Below are 14,644 nucleotides of genomic sequence, written 5' to 3' on the forward strand. Positions count from 1 at the left end.
ACTCATATTCCTTCCCCACAATCTCTTCCTTCACTTGCCTCACATGAAGGTGGCTCTTCTCCTTGACAAGGCTAATCCCCTCTACGTATATAAGAGATTACACTCTATTCCATCTTTTTTCAGCCCACTGGCCCCTTTTTCATCCCCACTTTCTCAATAATCTTCAATATCTCCCTTTCTGCTACTGGCCTCCTTGATCCTACACCCCTATGTCTCTCTCCCCCACCATCAAAAACCTCTCACTGGATCAGTCCATCCCTGATTGCTATCTTCCTATATCTCTCCTCCCTTTTGTAGTTAAACATTTAAAAAGTCATCTGCAATTGGTTCCTCCACTTCCTTTCCTCTCACTCTCTTAAGTATGGTGTTTGGCTTCAGACTTCATCCTTCAACTAAAACTGCCATCTCCAAAATTACCAATGATCTTGCAATGGCCAAATCTAATAGCTTTTTCTCAGACTCCATATTTTTTGACCTCTCTGAAGCATTTAATATTGTTGATCCCTCTTTTCTTTATGCTCTTCTCTGTAGGTTTTCAAGACAATGTTCTCTTCTGGTTCTCACTTCTTCTCTTATCTGTTTAACTCTTCATTCTCAGAGTCCTTTGCTGAATCTTCTCGAATAACCTCCAAGACCCATGGTGTTCCCTGAGACTCTGTCCTGAACCCTCTTTTTTTTTTCTATACCATTTTATTTAATTTAATCAGCTCTCATGGATTATGGGAGATATGTAAATGAGTCTGAGATCTATTTATCTAGCTCTAACTTCTTGTCTCTGGACCTCCAGTCTCCCAATTCTGCCTATTACATATCTCAAATTGGCTGGCACTTATACACAACAAAAGATGTGCTGAACTCTGAACTCATCTTTCTCCTAAAAGTTTTTCTTCCTTCTAACTTTTTATTGCTACTGATGGCATCCCCCGTATCCTGGTCACTTAGGTGTCAGCTTCCACTTTTCAATCTCTGTTACCCACCACATCCAATGTGTTGCCAAGTCCTGTGGATTGTATTTTCCCAACGCCCCTCTCATATGTTTTTTTGACTCTGCCAATGTTCTGGTGCAAGTTTTCATCACTTCAACATTTGGATTTCTGCTATAACATTTTGGTTGGTGCCCGCACTTCAAATCCCTCTTCACTCAGCTGTAAAGGTCATCTTCCTAAGGCTTGTCTGAACAAGTCTTTCCCTTTTTCAATAAATTCCAGGGGATCTCTATTACCTCCATGATCAAATATAAAATTCACTTTGTCTTTTAAAGCCCTATCTAATCTGGCCCTTTCCTACCTTTCTTTTTATACTTTCTACCTTTTTCCAAGTACTCCACAATACTTTGACACTGGGCTGCTTGCTGTTTTTTACAAGTTAACACTCCATCTCTCCTAACTCCAAACATCTCTTACTGGCTATCTCCTATGTTTGCTATGCTCTCCTTCTTCATCTCTATCTCCTAGCTTCCTTGGCTTCCATCGAGTCTCAGCTAAAATTTCACATTCTGCAAGAAGCCTTTCCCTCTCTCCCTCAATGTTTCTGCCTTTCCTCCGAGATTGCCTCCAATTTACTCTGAATATACCTTGTTTGTACATAGTTGCTTGCATATTGTCTCCCTCATTAGGATGTGAGCTCCTTGAGTTCAGGGGCTCTTTTTGCTTTCCCTTGCATTTCCAAGAACTTAGTACAGTAGCCGGCATATAGCATAATAAATGCTTTACTAAATGAATACGCATTGACTCTGCAGTCAAGGTTGTGGAGATACAGGCACACTAATAGAGGTGTGAATTGGTTCAACCATTCTGAAGAGCAATTTGGTATTATACTGCAAAAATAACCACAATGCTCATGCCCTTTAGTTCAGCAATCCTACTGTGAGGTATGTGCCCCAAAGAGGTCAGTGATTTCAAAAAAGTTCCAGATATCTCAAGTTATTTATAGCAACACTTTTTAGAGTGGCAAAAAACTGGCAGCATTTCTTGGACTCAACAATCCAGTCCAACCAGCGTTCTTATCATTCTTTATAACAGTAATTATCTCTCAAGTTTTTGCTTTTTGAATTGACTGTCCCCTATTTGTAAAGTACACTTGTTCCTCCCCTCTACTTCGTAGAATTCCTTCAAGAGCTCAATTCAGCTGGTCAGCAAATATGAAGAACCTGCTATGTGTTAGGTACTGTGTTGAGCTCTGGAGATCAAAAGAAAAGTCTTTATCTCAAGGAGCTCCCTGCTTAATGGGAGAGTCAACATACTAACAACTACGTCCAAACAAAATATGTATAGGATAAACCTTCTACCTGAAACCTTCCCTGATCCCCAGTTCCTAATGCACTCTCCCCTAAATTACCTGGTATCTATATTGCACATATTCTGTCTGTATTTATATACATGTTTTCTCCCTGAAAAGAATTTAAGCTCCTTGAAAATGAGGACTGTTTGCTATCTGTCTTCGTATGCCCAGTGCCTGGCATATAGCAGGCATATGGTAAGGTTGGTTGACTTAACTAACCAGAAGTCCACTTAGGACTATGAAAAAGTAAAGGAAGCCTTATATGTTTCTTTTTAGTACAGTCTGGTACATAGTAGACACTAAATAAATGCTTCTAGATTGATATGAACTAAATGAAATAAACAAAACCAGGTAAACAATATGCAATAACAATGTAAAGGGAAAAAACAATAAGAAAGCAAAACCAAATGTGGCGATATTGGTCCCAAAGAAGAGTTATGAGAATTCATCTCCCTGCTTTGCAGAAGTGGGAGACTCGCTGACTGTCGTCATTCATTCTTGAACAAGGTCAAAATGACATCACTCTATTGTAGTCACAGTATACAGTGTGTCTGACTGGCTGATCAGACCAATACAAGCTTGGAGGACTCTACCACAGATCAAGCACAAATAGTCCTTATGAATATTTGGGGTGGAGATGTCTAAATTTGCTTATCTCACTTTTCTTTTGAGTCACTGCAATTCTATGCTCATAGAGCACAGTATTTCTTGGACACAGGCATGACATACTGGGAGGTCCCTTGCCAGTGTCTCCCAGTGCAACCCTTATAACAGAGGTGCTAGTTTTCCCTGAACACACCCTAAACCCAAGTAGGGGGTTACCTATAGTGAACACTATATAATACACTTAATGTGGGCCTTAATTAATGTTTTGGCCAGTTTTGTTTAGGTGTCTGTTATCCATTTTTGTATGAGAGCTCTCTGGGGGCTACAATAGTAAGAATATACTGCAAATCTAGGTGACGTAAAACATAACAAAAATCAACATGAAATTTTCAACAAAACAAGAAACCATCAAAAAGACTTTAAATGTCTCTACACCTTCCTGCTATCACAAACCTAAGTAAACTTCTCCCAGGCCCTGCTCTCTATCAGCAATGCTTCTCAGCACCCAGCCTAAGAAATATTCTAATGTTGCCAATCTTTTCAGTATGAGGTGGTATGGTTTTCTAGGCTCCCTCTCAGGGTACACTATTCTAGGATCTTGCCTCTGGTTGAATTTGTCTCATCTTGTTTATTTTCACTTTATCAGTTAGAAAGTTAATTTGAAGGCCCATTTTACTACTTTCGCAAAGTTGCAAAATTATTGTATCTCTATTTCCCTTCTTCTTCTTCCCTTCCCTGCCCCCCAAGCATTAGGGAATCATTTCCATATCTTCTACGAAGCAGCATACTTAGGATCAGAGATTTAAAGTTGTATGGGACCTTAGAGCCCATCTTAGCTCCTTCACTTACACAGATAAACAACCATGGCCCACAACCAAGATCACATCAATATAGAATTCAAATACAACTTCTCTAACTTATAATCTAATAAGCTTTGTGCTGCACCATGGGGGTCTTTCCCAGATGAAAATCTAGCTAAAAGGGGCCTTAAGGTACTTAGAATGATAGAATCAGGAGCTCAAAACCATCCCAAGTTCGATTCAGTCCCAGCTCATCTGATAGATCACTGAGGGCCAGATGATCAAGCTAGTTGCCAAAGGTAATAAAGAGCTCCAACTCTCTATACTTCTCATTGGCTCCTCTCTCCCCTCCTCCCAAAGAATCCCATCACTCGCTTGAACACTTTTTGACTTTCTGTATAAAACATATCATTTACAAGTAGACAATCTCACCCCCCTTAAATATTTTGGGGATGTTGACAATCCAGATATTTTAGGAAAAAGTCAAAAACACGAACTAGAAGCTCACTTAGAAGATAATCTTTTAACTACAAGTGGCAAATACTAACCTTTACAAGAAAAGTAAACTCCAGGTCTGCTCTGGTGTGCCTCCCTTAAAATATCTCCCACATCAAAACACCCCCTACCCTAAGGAAATTATATTTACAGTGGAACAAGTGTGCAATGAAGGGCTGTTTTTTGTATTCTAGCACAGAAGTAGAGCGCTGAGTTTTGGGACTGATTTAATTTTGTCCAAATGGAACAAGCAAGTCATTTCCTTTACAGAATGACTAGGGGGTCGGGAAAAGGAACAAATGGGAAAGTGACTGAGGTCCTACTGCCCCATTCTGCAGGCAGGGCCTCTCTGGTGGCCAAGGGACCCCAACCCACCCCGTCATTGACAGATTGTATCCAAGCCTCCTCTACTACAGCTGTACATTTCCTTCCCCAGGATCTCCCCCCTTGGCCTCCGGGACAGTCCTGGCCCCCCAGCTTTCAGGTCCCCCTCCCCCAGAGTCACTCCCTGCTTCCCAGCTTATACCTCTGGGCTCAATCCCAGCTCCCAGACTCTCTGCTCCCCTGCCCTGCCTCACACCTACCTCCTGGCCTTCCTCAACAGCTTCCCTTACCTGGAAACGGGTTTAAGAGCAGGTCACAGTGCCCCCCTGGCGTCCTGTTCCCCAACAACTCCTCTCTAAGTCCTTCCGGGCCTCAAACGGAGACGAATCACTCCACCACTGCACAATACTATACCCTCCAACCCCACTCTAGAACCGCTGCTCCTGCGCAGCCCTGGGCGGGGGAGACGCGCTAGCAAGGATGTTAGGGGGCAGCACACGCACACTTGAATGTCAGGCCACAGCAGCACGTGTCAAATCTGAGAAGAGCTGCTACACTTGTGCCCCAGAGCTGCGAACGCCCCTATCTTGGTAAGCTTTGGGACTTTGGAGTCCTTGTAAGGAAAGTGACTCTGCAGTGTCTTCTGAGTTGAAAATATCTTCACACGTACACAAAAAAAAAATCTCTAATAGTTTTTTTTTAATGTATAAAATATATAGTTTAAAATATTTCATTATATTTTCCAGCTGGTTATTTTTCAAAAATTAGCTTTTTATACACTATTCAATATTTCTTTTGAATTGCTTAGCAACTCCCTACCCATGGTCACAAAGCTTCTAAGTAACAGAGAAGTATTCAAACAGCTACTTTGTTTTGGAATCCAGTAAACTTTCTACTATATACCTCATTTGCCTTTCAAGAGAGCTTCAGTTGGAATTTTACAGATGAGGAAATGAGGCTGGGGGAGTTGGACTGATTCTACCAGTCACACAGCTGAACACTCTCTTAGATGGAATTCCAACACTCTCTTTGATGGAATTCCAACCGACTCTGTTCCAAACAATGCTTTCCCACGTTTCCCAAATTATTCATCTGCTTGCTTTCTAAACCTGAGCACGTTCCTTTTTTTCTGTCCCGGTGCCCCTGATTGTGGTTTTTACATTTTCTTCTAGAAAAAATAACGAAAAACAATAAAAAAAAAAAGAACAAATCTTTTCATTACCTTTAGATATATGAGATAAATAAAGCATATTGCTTTGGAGTTAGTTTTTATATTTAAACTCTTGGATTGATACTCTTTTAAATTAAGCCTTTACTTATATTCTGATGCAATTTATGATTCAGACACTATTACCACCACCACCCTACCCCCAACCAAAAGGTCATGTTAAATTGCCATAACACAAGATGTGCCTTTTATCACGGCACCAACATCACCCTGATTGGTTGCTCCAGCTGCTCCACTCCTCCCTCCCAGCGCAAGCTAGTGGCCCCTTCCCTAGGCGTCAGGCGGGCTGCCAGTTTTGTTCAGGTATCAGCTCCCCTGGGGTTGGGCGAAACCTGCGGCTGGTGAAGATTTACGTTCCCCACCTGCGTCGCCCCCTTCTAGGCAGCGTCGGTTGTTCAGGAAGCCTTTCCTTAGAATGAGGCACAAAGAGAGGGTGTCCGTAGCCTTCCTGTCTCTGGTGCTGTTCAGAATCCGAGGGCAGCAGAGAGATTTAATGAGCTGGTGACTGCTCCGTGCGTGAGACAAACACATAAACTGAGGCAGGACAAGCAAGACCTAGGGAAGCCACCTTCCATACTTTACTCAATGGTAGAAAGAAAGCTTTCGGTCTCATTCCCGGCTTGTCTGGAGGAGAGTGTTGAGCTTGATTCCTTTATGTCCCGTTGGATTGGCACAATAGTTGTGTGTCAGTGTATTTCTCCCAAATTCAGATTTGTCACCCCAAGCACAGAGGAAGCCACTCTTTCCTGCATGGAAGGGGTGCTTTCTTCACCATTCAAGGAGATACTCATTCATTTGTCGTAGGAGAGCTTTTGTTTTTATGAGATCTTGCTGCCTAGGAGTCAGTGCTCAGGTGTGTCGTGTGCGGTGCAGAGTACCTGGAGGTGTCTTGCTTAATATCTTCAGTCAGCTTTTCTTTGGGGGAAATTCAAGGTAAGAAACCTTGGAGATTAAATGGGCACTAGTCTTCTCTGTCGTGTGAAATGGATAATCTATTCTTTTCAGCTTTTTGTGACTTTCCTTATGTACTTGTGTAAACGTTATCTGTGATTGTAAAACGTTAGGGATAGCCGTTTGCCAGCCTTTATTTTTCTGGGTATAGTCACATGGATAAAATTGAAGTAAAATATGTGGGAGACTGCAGGGGAGTGACAATCAAGTTGAATGCCACGTTACAATCTATAAACGAGATAATTGTGAAATTTAATTCTCTTGATGGCATTATTTTTAAGATGCCATCTCTAAACAATAAATGACTACTGCGGGACCTTAGGAAAACCTTTAAGTATTAGTTTTATACAATTGGTAGGCAGGCCCACATTCCCATTTGACATTTCTGAATTTTGTTGATGAATCACGAGGAGAATGGCTGTAGTCGTTTAGAAACCTTTTTAACCTGTTGAGAGTGCCTCTGCAGTCTTTGACTTGTCAAACACTATTGAGTGTTTGCAAACAGTTGAGCACTCAATGTAACAAACTTATTGGGTACCTACTCTTGCAAGAAACAGTGTTAAGGAGCAATGAGAGGTGTATGAAGATGCATTAAACGTGATCTCCCTCAAGTTTTCAGTTTGGTAGGGGAGAATAGTATATGCCAATAACTGTACAATAAGATGGAATGTAATCACTGTTTAAAAGTGATAAAATGGAATGCAATTAATCAGTTTAAAAATGAATGTATGACCTTACACAAGAATAAAGTCCAAACAGGTACATGATTTAGGTATAAAGACTGATACCACGAATAAAGTGGAGAAGCAAGGAATAGTGTATTTAACAGATTTATGGAGAAGGGAAGAATTTTTTACTAAAGAAGAGATAGAAAGCATTATGAAGTACAAGATGGATAATTTTGATTACATTAAACTGAGAAGTTTTTGCACAACCAAACCCAATGCAACCAAAATTTGGAAGGATGTAGTAAATTGGGAAAGAATTTTTATGGCTAAGCTCAGGGATAAAGGCCTCATTTCTAGACTATATAGAGAACTGACTCAAATGTATAATCATACAAGTCACTCCCCAATTGATAAATGGTCAAAGGATATGAACAGGTAATTTTCGGAAGAAGAAATTAAAGATATCTATAATCATATGAAAAAATGCTCTAAATCACTTTTGATTAGAGAGATGCAAATCAAAACAACTCTGAGGTACCACATCACACTTATAAGATTGGTAAATATGACAGAACAAGAAAATGATAAATGTTGGAGAGGATGTGGGAGAGTTGGAACACTAATTCATTGTTGGTGGAGCTGTGAGCTCATCCAACCATTCTGGAGAGCAATTTGGAACTATGCCCAAAGGGCTACAAAAATGTGCATACCCTTTGACCCAGCAATATCACTACTAGGACTATATCCCAAGAGATCATAAAAATGGGAAAGGGTCCCACATGTACAAAAATATTTATAGCAGCACTCTTTGTGGGGCCAAAAACTGGAAATCAAGGAGATGCCCATCAATTGGGGAATGGCTGAATAAACTATGGTATATGAATGTAATGGAGTACTATTGCGCCATAAAAAATGATGAACAAGAAGACTTCAGAGAGGCCTGAAAGGACTTATATGATCTGATGCTGAGTGAAAGGAGTAGAACCAGGAGAACTTTGTGCACAGCAACAACCACAGTGTGCGAGAGTTTTTTCTGGTAGACTTGGAATTTTGTAATAATGCAAGAACTTATTTAAAAAAAAAATCCCAGTGGTGGATTTCTAAGACAAAATGCCTTCCACAATCAGAGAAAGAAATATGGAAGTCATTTGCAGAATGTAGCAGATCATGTTTGTGTGTATGCGTGTTTTTGTGTATCATGTTTTGATTTGTTATATGATTTCTTCCATTTATTTTAGTTCGACTACATAACATGACTATAGTGAAAATGTACTCAATAGGAAAGTATATATAGAACCTATACAGAAGTGCATGCGGTCGTGGGGGGGAAGGGGGTAATGGGGGGTAGATGTGGGGGGATAAAATCTTAATTTTATGGCAGCGATTGTAAACTATTAAAAATTTTTTAAAAAATTAGGTTTTAATCAGAAAAAAATGAATGTATGAAAATAAGTAATGATTTTAGGATAAAATATTAGATATACAGCTACAGTTACATATTGTACTATAGCATTTTTAAGTGATTCTGAGATAGGATAAAGCAACTTTGTGTGAATGTTCAGAAATACCTGTTTTCCCTGGAAATACAATCTACTAAAGTACAAATATTTTCTAAATGATCCCAGGTCAGTTTACTACAGTGAACATCCTTACCCTGAGGCAGTTTTCCTTTCTTCCCCTGCCTTTTTTCATTGTTTTTTTTCTTTTGGAAGTGGGGGGAGAAGGGGTAAACTACAGCCTGATTTCAGAAGTCCATATGAACATGTGAGTAGGCCTACTGCTTTCATTATATTATTTTACTCTGTTTTCCACATTTTGGGAGACAGTGATGCATACACATAGATACATAAATATGTATGTATATAGGAAGTTCCTATTATTTATCGTGCACTGTGTTAGTTAAATTTGAGTAGGATAATCCCTGCCCCTGGGGAGTGTAGGGTCTATTGTTATAGGGATGAGAAAAATGCATGAATTACTATGATGGGAGGGGATAGGAGGGAAATGCTAACAACACCAATGTGAATGTGATTCTTGGGAATACAAAATAAGTTACTCTCCCTAGGTGAGTCTGGAGTCTAGACTGACTTAATAAAAGGGTTTGTTCTGTGAAGTTTGGATTCAATCCAAGGGCCTCACTTGAGGACTTAGAGGGCCACATGTGACCCTGGAGGTCTCAGGTTCCCCACCCCATGTCAAGAGAAACCATCTCTTCTTTAATTCCCCTGAAGATGACAGTAGCAAACTTGAGCAGCTGAAAATAAGGTGTACCATCTGTTTGAGAATGCCCTAGAAAGATATATTTTTTTTATGTGTAGTTTCCCTTGTTTGTTTACTTTCTAGAAACAATGCTATCTCAGGAATGCTATCTCCAGTAGTCTATCATCTCAGATATTATTCTAAGAAAAGACCCACAGGCTTCACCAAATTGCCACAGGGATACATGACAGTAAAAAAAACCCAAAAAAACAAAAAACAAAAAAACAACAACAACACAAAAAACCCTCTACCCCTGTCTTAGATTTGCTTGGGGGCCTGAGAAATTAAATGACTTGCTTAGGGTCTTGATAGAAGGACTCAATCCCATGTCTTCCTGACCCTGAAATGTGCTCTCTACATGTAAATTGACCTTTCTCAACGAATTTGATCACTTGCTAAGGAACAGTAGCACCTGGGGGAGGTGGGTGTGGGTGGGAGGGAAGTGTCTGAATAATAATTCACAAAGTAAAATATTCCTAAAATTTAGTTGGTTATTTTGTGGATTGATTGACGATTAATTGTATTCTCCCTTCTCCTATAAAAATAAATCTTTCACAATATGCTTAGCATAATGCCCAGCTCTTAGCTGATATTCAGTATCTACCTATTTACAACTTTTCCCTATTCACTCATGTTCCAATTTTGAGTTTTTGTGTATAGAGTTTAAAGATTTCAGCAAAATTTAAACATCAACTGAAAAGCTTCAATATAAAGAAATCATGCAGACGACCTGAGAAACCTTCAGTTATTTCTGACGCTGAAGCATACTTCAGAATTTTTGTTGGTTTTCATCGTTTTGTTTTAAAATGCCTTCTGAATTGAATCTGGCGATTGTAAATGCAGAAGTTGGAATTCTTAGAACACGGAGTTGAAAAATACACAGTAAGAGAATAAGTCTTGTTTGTTCTTTAGTTTTTTATAATTGAGAGAAATGATAAATTTCAGTTGGAAGTGAGTGAAAATAAAGATTGATTTTCACCATCCAAATTCACAGACCACCTCACATTTACTATTCACAGACGCTCTGTGGGGGGGTTGGGGGTGTGTAATGGATCTCAGGTTAAGAACCCCAAGACCAGATCGAAAAGTCTTATGAATACTGAACTGTCATAATTTTTGGTGACCATTTTGAGGAAGATATAATGTCATCATGTAATCAAGAGTTAAGCTTCAGGTGGAAGCTAGGTAGTATAGTGGATAAAGTTCCAGACCTGCCATCAGGAAGACACCCTTCATGAGTTCACATATCTGGCCTCAGACACTACCTCTATGATCCTAGGCAAGTCACTCAACCCTTTTTGCTTCTGTTGTTCATCTATAAAATGAGTTAGAGAAAAAATGGCATACCACTCTAGTACCTATGCCAAGAAAACCCCAAAAAGAGTCATGAGAAGTCAGACACAACCGAAAAAAGACACAGCAAAATGCTTTAGGATGATCAATCTGGTAGCCAGGTGTACAATGGGTTGAAAAGAAGAGAGAGTAGATAGATCAATTCTAACAATCTAGGAAAGAGGTTGATCAGGACCAGAATTTGGGTGGTAGCAGTAAGGATAAAAAATAATTGAAAATTGAAAAGCATTGGCCAGATAACTAAATGGTGAAGTGGATAGTGGGACTCATCCTGAATTCAAATCTGGCCTAAAACATTTTACTTACCAGCTGTGTGAATCTGGGCAAATCACTTAACACTGTTTGCCTCAGTTTCCTCATCTGTAAAATGAACTGGAGAAAGAAATGGCAAACCACTTCAGGATGTTTGCCAAGAAAACCCCAATGAGGATACAAAGAGTTGGACACTACTGAAACAACTAAAACACAATAAGAAAATCAACAGAGTTGAGCTGATTGGATTAAGAAGCCTGTGAATGTTAAGAAAGCACTGAGGGAGATTTAGACCCAACTGGAAGATTAATAAAAATAGGGAATTTAGAAAGAAGTTGGGGGCAAAATACATTGATTTTGAGAAAGGATAACTTTGACAGGCAGTATAATATAGTGAATAGAAGGCTGACCTAGAGGGGAGGAACCTGGGTTCAACTTCTACCTCTGGCAAAACCTGACCTTGAGCAAGTAACTTAAATTTCAATTGCCCAGATGACCTTCTAAGAATAAGTTTTAGAAAAATCACTGATCTACATTGTTCATGAGAGTTCATTACTAGGATCTCCCTACACCTGTGAAATTATGAGCTTGACTGAAGAAAAAGTAAGTACAGGGAAGAACCTTGGATCACCAACATTTATGAACTAGGAGAACCAAAGAAACCGAATAAAGAAGGAAGGAGAAGCTTCCATAGAGTTAAAGAGAGAATGATAAATTGCAGAGAAGTAAAGGGAGAAGAGAAGAACAAGAAGGAATAACTTACCAGCAGTAAAATACAAATAGTAGTCAAAGCATGAGAGTAAAAGGGGTGAAAAAGGAAAGTTGTTGCTTTTGCTGTTTCAGTTATTTGAATTTGATGACTTTAACAAAATACCAGAAAAGTAGTGAGGGCAGAAGCAGATTGCAAGAGTATTAGGGGTAAATGAGCCATGTGTTATATACGAACCATGAATGTAGACCATTTTGAAGGATTTTGTCTATTAAGGGAAAGAGATATTTGTAATGAGGTAGGAGGCTACATTGTGTTCTTTTTAAAGTATAGGAGAACTGAGTACATTTTGTAGGCAAAAGACAGAGCCATTGGAGAAGAAAGTTTGGAAAATACACACGGGCAAGGTGAGAATAATCTATGAGTTGATTGGAGGGGAACAGAAATGAGAAAAAATGAGGACATTTTTGTGTGCCTTATCTCCCTGCTACTAAATTGTAAGCAGTTATGATATCTCACAATTCTTCATTTGTAATACTAGATTTCAAGATTCCTTCAAAAAATTTTTATTTTGGGGGCTGAACGAAGATGATGGAGTAGAAAGATGCATATACTCTACGCTTCCCCTACAGTCCACAAAATACCTTTAAAAATGACTCTCAACAAATTCTACAGCAGCAGAAATCAGAGAATAGCAGGGTGAAAGAGATTTCCAGCCAAAGGTAACCTGGAAGGCCAACAGGAAAGGTCTATCTCATGGGACGCTGAGCAGAGAGGAGCCCAGCCCTGCCCGTGAGGCACCAGGAGGAGCAGGACTGGAACTCCAGGGCAGAATCCCCAGCAGGGAGGGTCCCAGATCTCTCAACCCACAAGCAACAAAGAAAACTTCAAAGGTCAGTGTGGGAAGGCTTTCCCAGATAGGTGAGAGGGGAACAGGATCCTCTCAGCACTGGCCCCAGGCAGCAACAGAGGTGGTGGCAGCAGCAGCAGTGGGCAGCTGGCAGCTACAATGGCCATGGAAGCAGCCTAGGTTCATTGTCCAAGCAGCTCAGCTTAAAGCCTCTGGGGAAATTGAGCAGGGGATCTGAACCTCAGCCCTCAGTGGTGGCCCCACCACCAACCAAAGCCCATGGGGGAACTGAGCAGCTGATCTGAGTCTCAACTCTGAGCATGATTCTTGGGAGGAGGAGGAGCACTAATATCTTCCTCTTGACAAAGGATTCAGAAGTCAAGTAACTGACTGGTTAAGTGCCCCAAAATGGAGAAAAAATAAGACCATAGAAGGCTACTTTCTTTCTTTTTTTTTTTTTTAACAGGAAAAAAAACTGTATTTGACAAACTCCACAAAATTTCACTATAGAAGTCTTTTCAATAGTTTTCCATAATTAACCATTTTTCCATGCTGATAAATGCATATTTACTATGATTCAGTGGAATAAATATTATGTATTAATTTTTATCATATAAATAAAATCTGTAGCTGTGATAAAAAAGAAACATGTTCAAAAGGGATCCTACGATGATCACCACAAGCTTCTGACTTCTCTCAGCATTTAGTCAAAATGCTTTTATCATTCCTTTGGTTTAAGAGCAGATGGAACAATATGTTGGGATTTTAGCTTTGATAATAGTAAGGCTGCCATTTCCACCATGTTGCTCTAGCTTTTGTAAAGCAGTAGTGATTGGCTCTTTGAATTTCTTATCCATTAGTCTCTTGGAAAGACTTGTAAGCAAATGCTTCAAATGATCATTTAGAGAAGGCCCAACAACACCACTCAGCTGTACTACAGCATTCAATTCCCTTCCAAACACTTCGCCATCCGAATGGATCAGAGCTGCCTTCAAGACAGGAATCAGTCTAGGTAGCAAGGGCACGGTTTTCTGAGTATCACCTTCAACCAAAAGTAATTCTTTAAAACCCTCTTTTGATACAAATGTATATGGATGTTTAGTCTCTCTTAGACCCTCTGCTAAAGTAATAAGAAGAGGATCAAATGGAAGAGTTTCAGGAAGACAGTCCCATTGTAATTTGTGTTTTACTGAACCATGTACCAACTTGCAAGGAATACCTCCTTTGGAGTAAATGGCAGCAAAAGCAGAAGAGGCCCGTGGCTGATCACTAAATGGGTCGATAGTTTTAGGATTAAGTTTATCACTTGGTCGAGGATGAGGTTTCTTTACAAAATCTGGAGAACTGTTGGAGGACAATGATTTGTTTTGGTGTACTACAGATCTATGTTTTATTTTGGAACCTGATGATGTTCTTTGTTCATAAGTCCCGGTCACTCTGCTTCTCATCTGTAGGCTTCCATGACGCTCAGATTTCTGCATTCTTCCTTTCTTAGTAGTTGCTCCTGATCTCCAGGAGTGCAGGCCTCTGCCGCAGCCATCCTCACCACATAGCTGCCGGCCCCGAGTCCCAAAGTGCCCTCCAACAGGCCATGATTGGCACAGACACCCGGCCTGGGGCCTTCGGACCCGGTAACCCTCGAGGCAGCCCAGGCTGTGGCGGGTAGGGCACAGTGGAAGAGACGACCGAAGGCTACTTTCTTGGTGAACAAGTATCACCTTCCATCCTTTCAGATGAGGAAGAACAATGCATACTATCAGAAGAAGTCAAGGCTTCTGCCTCCAGGACCTCCAAAATGAATATGAAATGGACTCAGGCCATAGACAGGCTTGAAAAGAGAGCCATCAGCTTACTAAAGGAGAACCAAAA

The 14,644-nt window shown here is 40.2% G+C and overlaps 1 pseudogene; it reads right to left on the reverse strand.

Annotated features, from left to right (window-relative positions):
* Positions 1 to 13,265: 13,265 nt before the first annotated feature.
* On the reverse strand, positions 13,266 to 14,331 carry LOC140515886 (PACRG-like protein pseudogene; annotated as a pseudogene).
* Positions 14,332 to 14,644: the final 313 nt, after the last annotated feature.

Source organism: Notamacropus eugenii, chromosome X (genome assembly GCF_028372415.1).
Source record: "Notamacropus eugenii isolate mMacEug1 chromosome X, mMacEug1.pri_v2, whole genome shotgun sequence".
In the NCBI taxonomy this organism is placed as follows: Eukaryota; Metazoa; Chordata; class Mammalia; order Diprotodontia; family Macropodidae; genus Notamacropus; species Notamacropus eugenii.